At 38.1% G+C, this 20,563-nt stretch overlaps 1 protein-coding gene and 1 pseudogene across 6 annotated transcripts in view; one reads left to right on the top strand and one right to left on the bottom strand.

Moving 5' to 3' along the window:
* The window catches only part of SGK3 (serum/glucocorticoid regulated kinase family member 3), a 142,984-nt gene that overhangs the window by 84,760 nt on the left and 37,661 nt on the right, over nt 1-20,563 (bottom strand). For 2 of the 6 annotated variants that reach the window (XM_037803490.1, XM_037803489.1), the window contains exon 2: nt 6,925-7,014. The exons of the other annotated variants lie outside the window; for them this stretch is intronic. The gene's annotated coding sequence lies outside the window, so the exon portion shown is untranslated. The remainder of the gene's footprint in view (nt 1-6,924; nt 7,015-20,563) is intronic. 6 annotated transcript variants of the gene reach the window in all.
* On the top strand, nt 163-19,897 carry LOC119508798 (annotated as a pseudogene).

Raw genomic sequence — 20,563 nt, 5'->3', positions numbered from 1 at the left:
AAAAGCCTGCATGGATCTAAGAGACATTCAAAATGCAGGATGACTGGAGTCGGTTGGAGATATAACCTGTAAACAGGACCTTCTTTAGGAAAAGTGCCTTCACAGATGTGAAGGATCTTGCAATGAGCTCATCCTGGATTATTCAGGTAGGCCCTACATCCAATGGCACGTATCCTTAGAAGAGACAGGAGAGGAGAAGACACAGAGGCCACCCGTGGAGAGGATGATGTAAGACGAAGGCGGAGCCTGGATGATGCAGCCACAAGGAGCGGCAACGAAAACACCACCCTGTAGAGCCTGTGGAGAGGAGTTGCCCTATGAACATCTTGATTTCAGGCTTCTGGCCTGCAGAACCGTGAAAGAATACATTTCTATTGCTTTAAGCCACCCAGTTTGGGTTAACAATTTGTTACACTCGCCCTAGGAAACTAATACAATGACCAATGGATTATAATACCACTGGGCACAACATGTTTATTGAAATGGATTCAGAGTCCACACTGCATCTAATCATTAAGAAACTACCACTTGGAAAGTATTGGTGTAATATCAAAGAAGAATATGCATTCTTTTCTGAAAAGGCTAATAAAATACCCCACTTCTTCCAACCACATATATCTGTGAGGCCTGGTTTTTTAAAAAACTTTTTTTAAAAAACTTCAACCAAAACAACATATAGCAACAGTATGAATGAAGAAGCAGGTATAAGGATATAGCTGTCTCCCAGTAAGCCAGACACTAAAGACATTTGCAAAATTGTAAAATAATGCTATGCTTCTCACTCATTTTTTTTAAGTTTTGGAAAAAAGCTATTTTTCATAAAAATATGTTTATATTAATATGCATATTTTAGAAGATTTCATTAGCAGGTATATTAAATTTAAAAAGAATTTTTGATGTCTCCATTTAAATTTCTAATATAGTAACTATTGATAACTTACATAAATATAAACTCTTTGGGGTCTTCAATAATTTTTCAGAGTAGACTTAAAAAGCTTGCGAACTACTGGTACATACCATCAGTGAAAGAGGGTCAGAAACAGAACCATGTAGGTAAGATTTCAGCTATTTTGAACTATGCATTGGATTTTCAGGAGCAGGAAGGGAGAGAAAAATGCTTCCAGGCAAGAGGCCCTTGAGTTTATGATACTCTTAGAAGCAGGTTTATGTACAATGAGGTAAGGGAAGACTGTGCTGTCTATAAATATTCATGAATACATAATCTTACAAATCTGGACTATTATCTTTTTTAAAAACAGTAGATTCACGGCTCAATTTCATGACTCTTGGTTAGTCTTTTGGAAATCCATAGTGTAAAAGGATTTTTTTTTTATTTTATAATTGTGAGTACTGTGTTACTCTTCTCCTTATTCCTTTTGCTACAAGTAATGGAATCCTTTTTTTAAGTACTAATTTGGCCAACCACAACTCCCCTCAGAGTCTTCATAAATTCTGCTCACTCCACCTAAAACACTCATCCCACTAAATTTTTTAAAATTTTATTGTGGTAACACACATATTACAAAATCTACCTTTTTTAGCCATTTTTTGTGTATAATTCAGTGGCGTTAATTACCTTTACATCTTCGTACTACCATAACCACCATCCATTACCAAACCTTTCTCATCACCCCACAGAGACGCTCTGTACCCATTAAGCAATAACTTCCCATCTCTGCCCCTGGTGAACTGTAATCTACTTCCTGTCTCTATGAATTTGCGTAGTCTAAGGATTTCCTATAAATGAAATCATGCAATAGTTGTCCTTTTGTGCCTGGCTTATTTTACTCCATGTGATGTCTTCAAGATTCACCCATGCTGTACCATGTATCAGAACTTCATTTCTTTTTACAGCTGAATAATATTCCTTTGTATGGTCATATACATTTGTTTATTCGTTCATCTGTGGATGGGCAGTTGGGTTGTTTCGACCTTTTGGCTACTGTCAATAACGCTGCTATGAACAAGCAGCATACAAGTATCTGCCTAAGTCTCTGTTTTCAATTCTTCCACCTAGGAGTGGAATTGCAGAGTCATAAGGTAATTCTATGTTTAACTTTTTGACAAACCACCAAAGTGTTTTCCACAGTGGCTACACCATTTTACATTCCCGCCAGTCTTCTGCTTTTTGTTTGGCTAACTCCTACTCACCCTTTGGGAACTGGCATGAATTATACTTCCTCAGGGAAGCTTTTTCCTTGACCCTAGACTTAGTTTAGGGCTCCTGTTATACTCATATAGCATCTTATACTTATCCTACCTATCATTTGTCACACAAATGTAATTAAATACTTCTTGTAATCGTTTTATGACTATCTCTCCTACCAAACCCCAACCACCAGGCGGACCAGCACCATGTCTGTCGTGCTCACCACCAAATCCACAGGGTTTGGGATTGTGCCTGACATGCTCAGTGAATGAGTGAGGGAATGCTGTATGTCGACACAATGGTACAGCCTTTCATAGGTGAAAGCTCAAAGTCTGCCAACCTGTCCAGGAAGCACTGTGAGGACTGAGGCAGCAACCATTCACAGGAGACCTACCAGCAAATCAGTAATCTTGGGTGGTCAAGTCTCACTGCCTTTTATTTCCACTGGAGCAACTGGGTTAAAAGGTTGGGGAGTAAACTCTAGTCCTGACTCAATCATTAACTAGCAATATAACATTGGGGCAAGGTTCCTTAACTTTGCATTATCTGCCACTCTTCACCTATAAATGCAGAAATTATCTAATGCCAAAACTGATCATAACTTAAATAGAAAATCCCTGACCTGTGACTGTCCTAAACATGCCAACCAACTCTACTCCATGCTGCTGGGATCCTTGTCTGCCCTTGATGGGAGAGTTATCCCCAACTTTAACAGTCAATTCTGCTGAAGCTATGGGAGCCCCATCTCCAGGCCTCTGAAGTTTTCTTCTTCTCCACATTCTGCTAATCAAACAAGCTTCAGAGCCTCTACCACTTTCCCAAGACTCAAGACTCAGAGTTCAGAGGTCCTAAGTTTAGGGCTACTATTAATGATCTTGCAACTTACTTAGGAGTTAAGAAGTGATATTCACGACTTCTAGGGGAAAGTGCATTTGAATTAAAAAAACAAAATACAAATGACTGGCTAAAATATTTTGGGGATATGAAGAGGGTGGGTTCAACGTGTTCTTTTTTTAAAAAAATTTACAAGTTGGGAAAGTATATGATGTAAGGGAAAAATATCTCAGCAGTTTTCAGAGTACACTTAGTTGTTCTCTCCTACACATTGCCTAATGATGTATCTTGATTTCCCATGAGATTTCTGGGCAAGAGTCTGTTTTGCTTACTGTTCCCTACCCTGGGGATAAGAATAGTATTAAGAGGTAACTGTATAGCCGTAACAAAAAGAATAAAAGAGGACCCCTATCTCATACCCTATATAAAAATTAACTCAAAGTGGATCAGATACCTCAATTATAAGAGACAGTACCATAAAACTCCTAGAAGATAATGTAGGGAAACATCTTTGAGACCCAGTATTAGGAGGTCACTTCTTAGACCTTACACACAAAGCACAAGCAACAAAAGAAAAAATAGATAGATGGGTACTACTCAAAATCAAAAGCTTCTTCACCTCAAAGGAATCTGTCAAAAAGATGAAGAGGCAGCCAATTCAATGGGAGAAAATATTTGGAAACCATGTATCTGATAAGAGACTAATATCTTGTATATATAAAGAAATCCTACAACACAACAATAGTACAAACAGCCCAATTATAAAATGGGCAAAAGATATGAAAAGACATTTCTCCAAACATAAAATGTAAATGGCTAAAAAAACAACGAAAAAATGTTCATCTTCACTAACTATTAGAGAAATGCAAATCAAGACCACAATGAGATATCATCTCACACCAATTAGAAGGGCTGCCATCAAACAAACAAACCACAAATGCTGGAGAGGATGTGGAGAAATTGGAACTCTTATTCATTGCTGGTGGGACTGTATAATGGTACAGCCACTCTGAAAAACAGTTTGGTGGTTTCTCAGAAAACTAGATATTGAATTACCCCATGATCCAGAAATTCCACTTCTCGGTTTACACCCAGAAGATTTGAAAGCAGTGACACGAACAGACATTTGTATACCAATGTTCATAGCGGCATTGTTCACAATTGCCAAGAGATGGAAACAATCCAACTATCCTTCAACAGACGAGTGGATAAACAAAATGTGGTATATTCATACAATGGAATACTATTCAGCAGTAAAAAGCAAGAAGGTCTTGAAACATATGACAACATGGATGAACCTTGAAGATATAATTCTGAGTGAAATAACTCAGACACAAAAGGAGAGCTATTGTATGTTACCACTTTTATATCTATCTGAATATAGCTATCTGAAGAAAGCAAAATCAATGTCTTAAAACATAAGAATATTGCAGACCTAGGGATAGTAGCTAGTGAGTGGGAATGATAATTTAATATTGCCAGATATGTTAATGATGGTGAATTCAAAGGTATGGTAACGGATGGGGTGACGATTGTTAAACTCAAATCCTTCAGAGTGCTCCTATGCCAGCTAAGTCCCCAAACACAGAGGCAATAGCCTCTTCAAGAACATCAACCAGATATGTCCTCTTTACTCATAAAATTGACACCCCTTTTTAACATGAACAGGTTAGAGTGGTCACTGCCTAGACAGCCCTGAAGATCGGGAAAGTAATTAAACTAGAAGAAGGGATAGCAACAGGCAAGATGGAATTTAACAAAGAATTAAGAATACTGAATCTTTATATAATTTGCTTTTTCTTAGTTGCTAGGGTATTAGAAGAGTTAGAAGGAAAGAATTGAAATGGTAGAACTGTAACCCATAACATCCTTTGAAATTTGTTCTATAACTACTTGTTAAATTGTAATTTGAAAGCCATTCCTTTTTGTATATATGTTATATTTCACAATAAGGAAACGACTGAAACTATGGTACTATAACTCATAACAACTTTAGAAAGTTCCTATACATCTACTTGTTAAATCATACTTTGAAAGATATTACCTTTTGTGTGTATGTGTATATAATAATAAGGAAATAACTGAAACTTTGGAATTGTAACCTATGATATTCTTTGAAATTTGCTAACTACTATTGTTAAATTGCACTTGGAAAGTTATCACTTTTATGTATATATGACATATTTTACAATTAAAAAAAAGAAGCAGCTGTGAGGATCAAGTAAGGTTATAGATGGAAATGTACTAGGAGGTTGAGAGTGAAGGGCTCTAGAAAACCTACAGAATTTTGGCTTCTGCCTGTTAGGAACTGTGTAAACTTGGGTGAGTTTTAACTTCTTTGTGCCTGGTTTTGGCATCCATAAAATGGAGACAATAATAGCACCTATCTCGTATGGTTGTTGTGATGATTAAATATGATAATGTTGGTAAATACTTAGTGCCCAAAACAAAAGAAGCATTCAATAAACGTTCACTTAAAAAAAAAAAAAAAACGCTTTGTACTTTTCAGAACTTTTCAACTAATGTGATCTTATTTGATCATCTCAGAAACCTCTGATTTCCCCACTCTCCTCAATCTTCTGCCTCCCTTGCTTGTCCCTCACTCTCAGCAATTCCTCTGTTTCACTGAAAACAGAGGCCATCAGGCTTCAATTCCCTCAACACCCCCTACACCCCATCCTCAAACTACTCTGGTATAAGCACCTGGGCTCCCTTCCCCAGGCTCTCTTTAGCTACTTCCCCTTCTCTGTCAAAACAACTTGCATTTCGCTAAAAAACCACATGCTGCAACGCTCCCTCTGCCTGCAATGCCCGGACCCCAGTCTCAGCCCAGGATAACTCCTGCTCCTCTCTCTGAATTCATCTCAGCTGTGTTCCCTTCTCCATGAAGCCTCCTCTCTGACCACCTCTGCAGCTGGGGGGGGGGGGTCCCCTTTTGTGTTCCCATAGACCCTGAAATTTACTCTTTTTCTATGTTCATCATTTTTTATGATAACTCTCTCTGTGCATGTCTATTTTCTTTATTTCCTCAGAACATAGTATAGTGTCTGGCATGTAGGGTGACAAGTCACCCCACTTTGCCTGGGACTGTCCTGATTTCAGCACTGAGAGGTCTATGCCCGAGGAAACCCCATGGTCCCCAGAGGCTGGTCACCCACCAGACACACAGTAAATTCTATTGAACGAAGCCAGAGTCTACACTTACTATCTTCTCTTCCTCATGTATTCATCCATCATCTATTTACTCCTCAATCCTCACCACTGGTGTCTACCCCTGAACACCCCAAGCTGCTCTGGCACAGGGAACAGCGTTTTCCTCGTGGCCAAATCTATACAACACTTTACAGTGCTTCTGCGATTGACCTCTCAATAAAAGGTTTTTAATCATTGGAGATTGTTCATACAGTGTACCTGCTTTTTCTTACAGTGAAGTAAGTCAGGATTAAATTATCCACATTTATTGAGTAGATGAGTCTATGTGGATTCAAGGTGCCACCCCATGTGTTGTTCTTACATCATTTTAAATGCTATGCCATCCTTATGATTTCATTAAAATAATGACAAGCTGTGATCAATGACTGCTAAGTATTTTCTAAATAAGTTTCCAGAAGTCATGACTCATGGTATTAAAAAAGTATTTAAAGCAATGAGGAAAACAGGTTCTCCCTTTTCATGGAATTCAATCAGGAAAATAGAATGGTATTTTAAGAAGCTCATAATACATTATTTTTCTTTTTAGCTCTGAAAATATATGTACAGAAATAACCTATAAAATGAATATATAAACAAGAACTTTAATTTACTGATTATTTTTTAAAATTCAAACAGTTTTTTTGTATCTTAAAAATGGAGGCTTTCCATCACCATTTGGCATTTCTTAAGACCAAACATGCACTATGCCTTATCCAGGAACAATACTTGGGAACTGCCTGTTCACTTACCTCTCTCTTCTAAATTCTAAGTTCTTTGGGGGCAGGATTGAATCTTGTTTCTTCCTGCATCATCAGCACCTACATAAACAGGTGCCTAGCCTGCACAAAGGCAAAAATAAATGTCTTAGGAAAGAAAGAAACCTTAAAAAGTAAGAGAATTTTATAACGATGTAAAACAAAGGATTTTTCAGATGGGGGATATATTAAATCAGCAATATATAGAAATTTCATTTGCAAAAAATTTCAAGATATATAAAAGAAAAGCATTGGAAATAAAAATTGTGAAGTTAAGACAATTAATTATGACAGCCATTATTGACTCATCTTTTCTTGAATTTCAAGTATCACAGTAAAAACTCAATTTTTAAAGACATCTTACTTCCAGATATAAGATACACTGGGAATCAGGGAGCTGAGTGTTTAGAAAATTCCTTTTTTGTCCCCAAAACATGAAACCTGAAAGCAATTTTTTTACCTCCCCACATTATACACACTCAAAAAAAACTGCTTCCAAAGCAGGGGCTGATATTCATTTGGCATGTACCAGGACAGTCATCCTTTATGAACGTACTCAATAAAATTAGCCAATATTATTAATATTTTATTCTGATTCTTAAAATTGACTACCCATATCTCTACATCTATATAATAAACATATCTAAATTATCTGGAATCCCAAACTTTCTTAAACTATCTTAAATGCTCTCTAAATAATTTCAAAAGTCAGCTATTTTTCCTAGAAAAATTGCTAAAATTGACATATCATCAGCAAACCACCAAATTCTCTCAATTTCAAATCCTCCTTAAATTCAAAGAAAAGCAAATCACATTTTAAAAGAAATTCACAAATTTAGCAATTGGCCTGGCTATTCCAGTCTCGCTCACATGCACAAAGAAACACGTATAAGAAGTCAACGTTTGTACTAGCCAGGAAAACCAGCAACAACCCAAGTATCCAAAACAAGACAGGAATAGCTAAATAAACTGTGGGATAATCACACAACAGAGTACTATACAGATACTAAAATAAACAAACCACAGCTGTATACGTTGGCATGGATGAAAGTCACAAAAGCGAAATAAAAAGTCTCAGAAGAAATTATTCCATTTATATGTTTCAAAAACAAAAGAATCAAACAACATACTCTTTAGGGATGAATACAAATATAAAAACTGGTTTTACAAAAAGTCAAAGGAAAATGGTTAAAATGCTAAATTTTATGTTATATGTATTTTTACAACATGCACAAAAAAAATGTCAAGGAAAAATAAACACAAAATTTTGATGTGCTTACTTGGAAGAATGCAGGGAGGCAAACCGAACTGAGGAAGAGCCCATGGGGAGTCTAACAACCTGGTGATACCTTATTTCTTAAAGTGAGTGGTAGATACATAGGTGTTTGCTTTACTGTTATTCTTACTGTCATTCTTTATACACATTTTATAAATATTCTGTTACATGTGTTTAATAAACTGTTAAAAATAAAAGTAAAGTTCATAAAAAATATTTTAAACAATTCAAATCTAAGTCCACTTATGCCTAGCATGTTAACCCTTTTATGTTCTAATTAAAGCTGTAAATTCAAATTTTCAGTTTAATAAAAAAACTAAAATATATAAAACTATATATTTAATGATAAAAACCTAAAATATACAAAACTACATAATACTGACCTTAGAAAACTTCAAATAACAGTTTTCTAAATGCAAGAAACTTAGCCCAGTAAGAAAGTAATAATTTTTCTATCAGATGAAACAAAGCAAGTTTTGCCCATTTTGCTGTCTGTTGCCCAAAGATAGAAGGTGTATCTAAGAATAATTTTCTGAATAATACAAAATGGATCTATCCCTTACTCCCTTCAGATTTTCTTCACCATTCTCTCATATTAACATTCATGCACTAGAATACCTAGTGAGAGTTTCACAGGAAATAATTTAATAGTGAAGCCGGTTATCCCTAAGGGCACATTCAGATGTGATGGGTTTCAAATTAATGAACTCACCAAAAGTAACTCGGACAAGTTGATGACAATACTATGTAGGCAGCTTTCAAAATTAAAATTGATGAATCTGCTCCTACTTGTCATGGTAGAGAGTTTATTGATCCCCAAATCAGCAGTGTCCAACGGAACTGCGGGCCTGGGGTGTGCTAGGCTGGTCCTGGGGGTACAAGGCCAGCGAGCACAAAGCCAGGTCCAAGAGTATCAGGATGCTGGTAAGGCCGCTGACAGCAGGGACAAAACCAGCCCCACTGGCAGGATGTGCCCAGCATATTTATTCTGCATTAGCATGAAAAGGAAGAATCTATCAAGTCTTGACATAGTCATAAATTCCCTTAGATAATACCCGAAGCCCGAGTGGCTTGGTAAATAAATTAATTTAAAAACGTGGAATTCCCTCCAGCAACTAACTGTTGTTTTTCTATGTTATTAATTCAAGACAGCCAAGATCAATTCTTTAAAAAGCTCTGTGCATAAATAAATACTACTTTAGTGGCATATTTTAAAATTTACTCAAACTACCTCCAAATAAAACCATCTAAGAATGAGAAGAAAGGATCTATATTATATAACTTCCTACTGGTAGTTTTGACTCAGCAGAACATCCTGAACATGTAAGTAGGAGGAAAAGTAGGAGGAAAAGGCACAGTGCAAGATGCTTTACATACCTTAATAAAAAGAGCTGACATTTATGGAACCAAACACGGTACTAAGAATTTACATGTATTATCTCATATAATCCCTATAAGGGTAAATCTTATCTGCAGAAAGGAAAGCATTAAGTAACTTACTCAAATTCACACAGTTAGTAGTGCTGGAATTCAAGCCTAGGTCCTCCAACACTGTGCTTGTTTCTGTCTACCATGCTTTGCTGCAAAGCATACTACATTAATCTTTGATAACAATTAAACAAATCAGATTTTTTTTTTAAAAAAAAAAAAAGCAAAACAAAACTAAGTGGCCAAGAGTTTAAAACACAAGAGGCTTTCTAGATTAATACAAAAATGGCACACATGTCAAGGAAATTGAAAATGATCACCTAATACCATTCTTCAATAACATGGCACCATACCAAATGTCAGATTCCACTGCTTTCCTCCAAGTCTAGCCCTGGACTTCCTAAATGCAGGTACTCTGTACTGTCTCCTCAAAACACAGTAAGCCTATTTCAACTGCTGGAAGATCATGTTTTACAGTAAGCAATTACTCAATAAGAAATTTTACTGAAGTTACTATGTTGGAAGTTACCAAAATGGAAAAATCATGGTTAAATGCTCAAAAATAAAAAGAACATTAGAATGAGGTTAAGGACTAAAACAGTCAGTTTTTAAAGTAAACCTTGCATCTTAATATCAAGAGAATTAACAACTTTTTCATAAAGCTCCATTCAGCATGCTTCATATTATGAATCATCTCCTGATGTCATACTCTGGATATCTGAATTGGCCATGAGAGACCACGAATAGTGGCCAGTAAAAATCTAAAATTACTTGGAAGAAAAAAAAAAATTTTTTTTTTCTTTGAAATGGAAAAGCATAAAATGTAATTTAAGGAGAGAACCTAAGATGGCAGCTAGGAGGGACAGGGCAAAAAAAAAACCTTTGTGAAAAATACTAGATAGAGGCCAGAAAGTGACCCAGAATACCAGTTCCAGTGATGCACCAGCTGGACAAGCTCTGCTAAATCCACAGGGACCATGCACTTGGTGAAACCGGGAGTCTGCATTCTGAAATAAGTGAGTGAGCCTGCTGAATGTCCGGCAGCCACGCTGCGCTGTGGGGAAACCATGGGTTGGCGTTTGGAGGCGGACTAGTTCTTTTTTTAAAAAACCCAAAAGCAGCTGCAGATATGGCAGCGAGAACCACACAGTGAAGTGCGGCAGGAAAGGGCTGTGCAAACGTGGCAATATCTGGCGTGGAAGATAGCCTTTCATGCACCCGCTGCTAATTGTCTCGGAGCAAGGAGGGAAGAGGTGAGCCAAAAGGGGAAAAAAACCAAGCCCCTTGCAGCCGTCTTCCCGGTGGGCTGGGAACGCTCCTGCCCAGCGCCGGAGCCACAGCCCAGAGCTGCACCAAGGGACCCAGTGTGACGGGAAGTGTTTCCGGCAGCACTGCGCACACATCACAATATCAGGTGTTGACAACAGCCTTTCGCGCACCCACAGCTAATTGTCCCAGAGCTGGGAAGGTGGAGCTGTGTGAAAAGGGGGAAATTAACATGCTCCTTTCAGCCATATTTACAGCAGGCTGGGAATGCCCCTGCACAGCCCAGGGCCCAGGGCTTCCCTTGAGGGACAGCGCACACTTGTGACATAGCACAGCCCTCCCTCAGCAGAGGCCCTAGAAGGTCATGGCTGGGAAGAGGAACCCATCCAGAAATCCCAGGGACCCTATGCCAATACCAAGGACTTGTGGGTCAGCAGCAGAGAAATCTGTGGCGAGGCTGAAATGAAGGTTTAGACTCTTGCAACAGCCTTAAATCTCCAGGAACACCTGGGAGGTTTGATTATTAAAGCTTCCCTGCCTCCCTAACCGCTCAGACACATACCCCACATTCAGGATGGACAACACCAACAACACACCCGAACTTGGTGCACCAAGTGGACCCCACAAGAACCAGACCCCCACACACCACAAAGACAAAGTTGGGGAGAACTGACTTGAGGGGAGTAGGTGACTCACGGATGCCATATGCTGGTTAGTTAGAGAAAGTATACGCCACCAAGCTGTAGATCTGACAAATTAGAGACTGGTGTCTGAATAATCCTTTATATCCTAAAATAACTCTATCAAGTAAAGCAAATGCCAAGAGGCCAAAAACAACAGAAAATTTTAAAGCATATGAAAAAACCAGACGATATGGAGAACACAAACCCAAACACCCAAATCAAAAGATCACAGGAGACACAGTACTTGGTGCAATTAATCAAAGAACTAAAGACAAACAATGAGAGCATGGCACAGGACATAAAGGACATGAAGAAGAGCATGGCACAGGATATAAAGGACATGAAGAAGACCCTAAAAGAGCATAAAGAAGAAATTGCAAGAGTAAATAAAAAGATAGACGATCTTATGGAAATAAAAGAAACTGGTGACCAAATTAAAAAGATTCTGGATACTCATAGTACAAGACTAGAGGAAGCTGAAAAACGACTCAGTGACCTCAAGAACCACAGAATGGAAAATGTAAGAACAAAAGAAAGAAGAGGGAAAAAATCGAAAAAATCAAAATGGATCTCAGGGATATGATACATAAAATAAAACGTCCAAATATAAGACTCATTGGTATCCCAAAAGGGGAAGAGAAGGGTAAAGGTCTAGAAAGAGTATTGAAAGAAATTGTTGGGGAAAACTTCCCAAACCTTCTACACAATATAAATACACAAAGCATAAATATAAATGCTCAGCAAACTCCAAATAGAATAAATCCAAATAAACCCACTCCAAGACATATTCTGATCAGACTGTCAAATACTGAAGAGAAGGAGCAAGTTCTGAAAGCAGCAAGAGAAAAGCAATTTACCACATTCAAAGGAAACAACATAAGACTAAATAGTGACTACTCAGTGGCCACCATGGAGGCAAGAAGGCAGTGGCATGACATATTTAAAATTCTGAGAGAGAAAAATTTCCAACCAAGAATACTTTATCCAGCAAAGCTCTCCTTCAAATTTGAGGGAGCTTAAATTTTTTACAGATAAACAAATACTGAGAGATTTTGCCAATAAAAGACCTGCCCTACTTCAGATACTAAAGGGAGCCCTACAGACAGAGAAACAAAGAAAGGAAAGATATAGAGAAATTTAACAGACATATATAGAACATTACATCCCAAATCACCAGATACACATTCTTCTCTAGTGATCACGGATCTTTCTCCAGAATAGACCATAGGCTGGGACATAAAACAAGTCTCAATAAATTTTAAAAAACTGGAATTATTCAAAGCACACTCTCTGACCACAATGGAATACAAATAGAAGTCAATAACCATCAGAGGCTCAGAAAATTCACAAAACACCTGGAGGTTAAAAATGAGGGGCAGATGAAAACATTTCCGGATAATCAAAAGCTGAGGGATTTCATCACCAGTAAATCAGTCCTATAAGAAATGCTAAAGGGAATTGTGCAGGCTGAAAGGAAGGGACACTAAACAATTGACTGAAACCACAGGAAAAAATAAAGATTTACAGCAAAGATCACATGGTAAATATAAATACCGATACTACTGTATTTTTGATTTGTAACTCCACTATTTACTTCCTACGGGATCTAAAGTACATAAAGTATAATGATAAATCAGTGGTTTTGGACTCAATGTAAAATATGTAATTTTTGACAAGAACTACATAAAGGTGGGGGAATGGAGGAGTATAGGAACATAGTTTATGTGTCCTATTTAAGTTAAGTTGGTATCAAAGAAAACAAGATTGTTATAGACTTAAGATGTTAAGTTTAAGCCCCACAGTAAACACAAAGAAAGTCTCAGAGAATATGATCATAGACATGAAAAGCAGAGTATGGGTTACGAGAAGTCGGGGAAGGAGCAATGGGGAGTATGCTGGTTTGAACATACTGTGTCCCCCAGAAAAAGCCATATTCTTTGATGCAATCTTGTGGGGCAGACATATTAGTGGGGATTAAGTTGGAACATTTGGATTAGGTTGTTTGCATGGAAATAAGCCCCGCCCAACTGCAGGTGATAACTCTGATAATTTCCATGGAGGCATGGCCCCACCCATTCAGGGTGGGCCTTGATCAGTGGAACCATATAAATGAGCTGACTCAAAGAGAAGGAACTCAGTGCAGCTGTGAGTGACCTTTTGAAGAGGAGCTACAGACAAGAGGGACACTTTGAAGAAAGCACAGGAGCTACAGATGAGAGACATTTTGAAGATGGCCATTGAAAGCAGACTCTGGCTCCAGACAAGCTAAGAGAGGACAAACACTCCAAGTGCAACTAAGAGTGACAGTTTTGAGGAACTGCAGCCTAGAGAGGAGTGTCCTGGGAGAAAGCCATTTTGAAACCAGAACTTTGGAGCAGACGCCAGCCACATGCCTTCCCAGCTGTTCTAGTTTGCTAATGCTGCTGGAATGCAAAGCACCAGAAATGGATTGGCTTTTGTAAAAGGGGGTTTATTTGGTTACACAGTTACAGTCTTAAGGCCATAAAGTGTCCAAGGTAATGCATCAACAATTGGGTACTTTCACTGGAGGATGGCTGATGGCATCCAGGAAACTTCTGTTAGCTGGGAAGGCATGTGGCCAGCATCTGCTCCAAGTTCTGGTTTCAAAATGGCTGTCTCCCAGGACATTCCTCTCTAGGCTTCAGCTCGTCAGAAAAGGTCACTCTTGGTTGCTCTTGGGGCATCTGTCCTCTCTTAGCTTCTCCAGAGCAAAAGTCTGCTTTCAAAGGCCGTCTCCAAAATGTCTCTGTAAGCTGAAGCTCCTCTCTCAGTTCCAGTGCGTTCTTCAAAGTGTCCCTCTTGGCTGTAGCAAGCATCTGGGCCTGTGTGGCTCTTTTTAAAGTACTCCAGTAAATCAATCAAGACCCACCCTGAATGGGTGGGGCCACAGCTCCATGGAAATTATCCAATCAGAATTATCACCCACAGTTGGGTGGGGTGCATTTCCATGGGAACAACCTAATCCAAATGTTCCAAACTTTATCCCCACTAATATGTCTGCCCCACAAGATTGCATCAAAGAATATGGCTTTTTCTGGGGGACATAATGCATTCAAACCAGCAACCAGCTAACAGGTTTTCCGGACGCCGTTGGTCATCCTCCAGTGAAGGTACCCGATTGCTAATGTGTTACCTTGGACAGCTTATGGCCTTAAGACTGTAACTGTGTAACCAAATAAACCTGCTTTCATAAAAGCCAATCCTTCTCTGGTGTTTTGCATTCCAGCAGCATTAGCAAACTAGAACAGGGAGTTAATAAGAAATGAGAGTAGGGTTTCTGTTTGGGGTGAAAGGAAACTTCTAGTAATGGATGGTGGGAAGGTGACGGTATTGCAACATTGGGAATGTGATTAATCCCACTAAATGGAATGCTTGGGAAGGGCTGGAATGGGAAGATTTATATTGTATATGTTTCCACAATTGAAAAAAAAAAGACAGTCAAATAGATAATGACAGTTAAATGCCACAGATGATCCTGGATGAGATCTAAGAATAGAGGAGAAAAGGCTCAAAAGGACACAACTGGGACATAAGAAAAACATGAAATATAGAATGTAAGCTTTCTATCAATGTTAAATTTCTTGAACTTCTTAGCTACACTTAATGTGATTATATAAGTGAATATTCTTGTTCATAGGAGACGTACATGTGAATTATATTATTTGTTCAAGGATGTGTGCAACTTGCTCTCATATGTTCAGAAGACAGAGCAATAGATGATGGATGATAGACAGGGAGGGAAAGAAAGAAATGGTAAAATGACAAAATATTAAAGTTGGTAGATCGGGGCATTGGTGGAGGGGGGTTGGGGTATGCTGGAGTTCTGTGTATGGGGTTTATATTATTTTTGGAACTGTTACTGTAAGTTTGAATTTATTTCAAAATAAAAAAAATTTTTAAATGTAATTTAAATTTTATATAGCATTCTTTCTATGCCCTCTGGAAAACAATATGTCAATACTCACACAAGCACTTCCTCTTCATAAATGCACTAACATTGATTAATTTTAACTGCATCTCAACAGCCTTGTGTAGGAGAAACATTAGCACATTCTCTCCATGTCTAATGATGTATATGGAGAAACTCAGTAATTGAAAAGTTCAGAGAATGACTTCTGGTTTTAAAACGCTGGCATACGGATTTTTCTATCCTTCTTCCCTCAATATTCACCCTGAAATAATAAAGAGAATACAAACTCCACACTATCTGAAGCCTGAGAGCTGTTAGAGGAGTGGTGAATAACTGAGCAGAGGGAAAGATGAAGTTGAAGGGCCCGCACTGTAGCAAGCTGACCTACCCTGCAGATTCTGGGAAAAGGCCTGGGATTTGGTGCATGAGACAAGAAGTCAGAAGATTCTTGGTTGGAAAAAAGTGAATGGCCCTGGTGAAAACAGCTACTGATAAGGACATCTGCAATGTTCCCCATCAAAAAGATGGCTCACCTTTAACAAGCCCCACACAGATACACAGAACTTTTAAACAGTTTTTAATGCATGTTTTACTGTCTCATTCTTAAAGATGAAGGACAGCTGTAATCACCAGGCATTTGAAGAAAACCTTTAACATAAAAGAGAAAAGTAAAAACAAAACATGAAGCCAACAAACAAACAGAAATAAATAAGAACAAGAAATAGGAAAAAAAAAAAGATTGCATCTACAAAAAAATATCTTTGTACATACAAGCAACAATAATGAGATACTTTAAAAGAAAAGAAAAGAAAAGAGGAACAATCAGAGAATAAGAAAGAGCTCTTGGCAATTACCAATGACATCTAAAACAAAAAATTCAAGTAAACGGCTAGAAGATGAAGTTGAAGATTTTTTGAAGACGGTAGAACAAAAATACCATGAGATGAGGAGAAGGAAAAATATAGATAAGAAAATCAGAGGACCAATCCAAGAGATCCAACACACAACTAATAGAAGATCTAAAAAGAGAATTAAATTATCAAAGAAATAATAAGAAATTTTCCAAGAAATTAACAACCTAAGTTCCAGACTGAAAAGGGCTATTGAGTACCTAGCACAATGCCTAAAGACAGGCCCTCAAAAAGGCAGATGACTGTCTTGGGATAGAAAGGAAATATTATCTCCCATCCATGTACTCTTTCTCAGGAAGCAATTGGAGCTATGTACTCTAACAAAATGAAAGAATAAGCCAAAAGATAGTCAGGGAAGGATCTAGTCCAGGTAAGTGGCAAAAGGAAGTCCCAGTCAGGCATCAGACCATACTGGAACTGGAGGACAGAAAACCCCTAGAGGATGTTTTTTTGGGGGATGGAGAAGGGTATGGAGCTGAGAGATTCCAATATGCTAGATTTGACTATGTGAAAATTTTATTGAGAGGCTCTTACAGGGTTTAGGAAGAATTAGGGACAAGCTCAAAGAACAACAGCACTTATTATAAACAAAGTAACACCCTAAATACCCTACCGAGGTTGGAAGGGTAGAATCTTTAGAGCCTGAATGAGAAGTTTCTGTCCTCAAGTAACATATAATCTAGTGGGGAGCTAAAACACATACTTTCCATAGATATAGTAAGGACCAGTGTTCTTCAAACTCTTTTGTCCACAAGACCCACATAAAGAAATACATTTTACATTTACAAATGAGCACACTCATTTATATCTGTATATGCAAAGGCAACTTTGCATATACAGATAAAAATTTTATACCCAAAGCAAGAACAACAAAAGAAAAAATAGATCAACTGGACTCAATCAAAATTAAAACTTTTGTACATCAAAGGACATGATCAAGAAAGTGAAAAGAAAACTTGCGGAATGGGAGAAAATATTTACAAATCATATATCTAGTAAGGGTTTAACACCTAGAACATATAAAGAACTTCTACAACTCAACAACAAAAAGACAAACTACCCAGTTAAAAAATAAGCAAAGGACTTCAATATATATTTCTCCAAAGAATATATGTAAACAGACAAAAAGCACATGAAAAGATTAACCATTAGACAAATGTAAATCAAAAACATGACATCCCAGTTCATACCCAATAGGATGGTTATTATTTTTATAAAATAAGAAAAGAAAATAACAATTGTTGAAGAAGATGTGGAGAGATTGCAATTCTTGTGCACTGCTGGTGGGAACGTAAAATGGTACGGATGTTGTAGAAAACAGTTTGGTAGTCTGTCTAAAACTTAAACACAGAATTACCATAATACCCACAATCCCAGTCTTAAGTATATACTCCAAAGAACTGAAAGCAGGGACTCAAATAGATAAATTGTACAACAATGTTCATAGCAGCATTATACCCAATAGTCAAAAGATGGAAGCAACCCAAGGGTACATCAACAGACAAATGGAAAAACAAAATGTGGTACATACACATCATGGAATATTATTCAGAAGGAATGAAGTTCTGATACATGGAACAACCCTGAAGACATCATGTTTTATTAAATAGGCCAGACACAAAAGGACAAATACTGTATGATTTCACTTACATGAAATATCTAGAACAAGCAAATTCACAGAGACAGAAAGTAGAATACAGAATAATAGAAACTGGGGGGGGGGAGGGAGAGTTTCTGTTTTGTGTGATGAAAAAGTTTTAGTAATGGAAGTAGTGACAGTAGCACAACACTGTAAAAGTTACTAATGCCATTGAACTGTACACTTAAACATGGTTAAAATGCCAAATTTTATTTTATATATATATATATTCACAACAAGAAATAATGAATAAATAAATTAAAAACCCCATGCCAAGAAGTCTGACATTATTTTAACGGCAATGGAAATCAAGGAAGGTAATGACCAAGCCGTGCGGAGTAGTTATGTGCTAGCAAACTGCAGTGATATTAGATCATCTCAGTATACTTATTAGTTTCATATGCATAAACACTTAGAGAATGGAGGTAGGGTAGCCAACTGGAGCGCCCTGTCCTTTGCCCTCCCCCCTCTGCGGGGAGGAGCCGCCTCTGCAGGAGTGAGGGTCGCAAGGATGGGCGGCTGGGTCAGCAGGACGCCCCTCCCGGGGTGAGGGCGCCAGACTCTTCCCGCGTCTGAAGGAGCGCCCGTCTCCTTACCCCGCGTTTGCGACCCTGATGAACTCGCTTGTTGGGGAGCCAGAGGGAGTCGGGGAGGGCCAGGGCTTCCTCCTGGCACTCCCTCAGCCTGTCATTTTGGGGACGTTTTTACTTCAGGGGAGTTCAGTCTCGACATAGCTTTGAATCCAGACCTGAAGAATGATTCGTGAAGCAGGAATGGGTGACAGCATTTATCACAGCATTTTACTGACAATGGATCCTTGTGATGAATCAGTACTGACAAAAGTCACCCTCAAGGCTTAAAGATTACTTTATAGGTGCCACCCCTCCGCAGAAAGGATTAGAACCAGTCAGGAAGCAGACTTCATGTGGCCCGACTCCACCTTGAAGGAAAATTCTCCAGTGTTTACACCTGCAGGAAGACATTAATACTCAAAAAGCTGCATTTCTGCATATATAGTTTATATAGTTTAACTCCCTTATATAGATTCTTCTATACCAATCTCAGAGAGTATTCTAGACTTCTAGGCACTTTTACTATTGCTGAAAAGCAAAAGAAGTAGTTGTGGAAGTGGGAGAAGACTTCATCAAAGTGATTTTTTCTTCCCTTCTAGGAATAAAAGGAACCTAAAGGATCCCTGAAGCATTTCTTGTCCAGATTCTGTCAAAATTTCAATTGCCATCTCAGAACATAAAGATAAAAAGGATAAAGTGTTGTGGACTGGTTGGTTCTGCTGTATATTTGGAGACAGTCTTCTGGTGACTGCTTCAGAAGACTTCACCTGTTTACCCCTATTCCTTGCAAATAGAGCAGAATCTAATCCATAATTGGAACCTGGTTTCAGAAAACCTTAGACTGCTATTTCAGTCCATTAGCAATCAACACATTTAATGTTATCTGGATGGCTGCTAGACAGTCTGCATGCAAAATGGACTAACATATGAGTACTACTGGATTTCTTTAGTCTGTACCCTGTAGCCTTCAAAGTCTGGATATTTCCTTTGCCATACACCCAGAGGATGCAAAAGCTTTGTGGGACAGTGTTCACAAAACACCTGCGGGGATGGGGATGGGGTGGTGGTGGGGTGGCATTTACCCAGGAGGAAGTTGACTGCCTTTATTCCTATTTGCACAGACATTTCAAAATTGATTTATCAGCCACAAGATTAAGTCGTGTTTCAACATCTGTAGCTTCAGCACACTGATGGAAAAATAAAGATTCTCTGCCATAAATACCTTATGGACAGAACTGGCAATTTTTTTCAAATTGAGTGAGGCCTTGTATGGAGTATACATTTACATTATTGATTATATACCCTTTTCTCACTGATTGTCTACTTGCTATGCTGAGAGGGACCACAGGAGAAACTGGCACCTATCTCTGCATCTGTTTTCCTCACAGTGCCTTTGGATGGCCCAGATGGAAGCCAAGAAGAATCCAGAAGAACAAAGAAGGTGGTAATGGATGAGCTATTGCTAGATGTGGTGATGACCCGGAATGCTAGCCTCTTGAAAATGCTAAGTTGATTTGTTGGCCTTTTTTTCTTTTTAACTATATAATGCTTATTATGTCAACCTTTTAGAATTCAAATGAGATATCTCTAATATAAAGTATTTCTGATTTGGATCTTTAAAACCTGTAAACTTTTTGAGCCTTTTAGACTTGCATTCAGGGAGAATTTCCGTCTTCTAAACACATTTTCCTTCCATCCTTTTGCTATAGAGAACTGGCAATCAAAATACCCTCCAAAGGAAACTAAAGATTAATATACAATTTTTTTAGCCACTAACCTGCTTATGTTTTTAAACACTGTTCAATTCTTATTGCAATGTTGAATAAAATATTCACTTTCAAAATGAAAAAAAAATTACAGAATGAAAACAGCAACGTAGCTAGAAATGAAGCTGAGGGGTTAGTGAATCAACAGATGTTTATTTTAT

The sequence above is a fragment of the Choloepus didactylus genome, chromosome 14, assembly GCF_015220235.1.
Source record: "Choloepus didactylus isolate mChoDid1 chromosome 14, mChoDid1.pri, whole genome shotgun sequence".
Lineage (NCBI taxonomy): Eukaryota > Metazoa > Chordata > Mammalia > Pilosa > Megalonychidae > Choloepus > Choloepus didactylus.
Note: the sequence above shows the minus strand (reverse complement) of the source record. Positions and strands in the feature narration are given on the sequence as shown.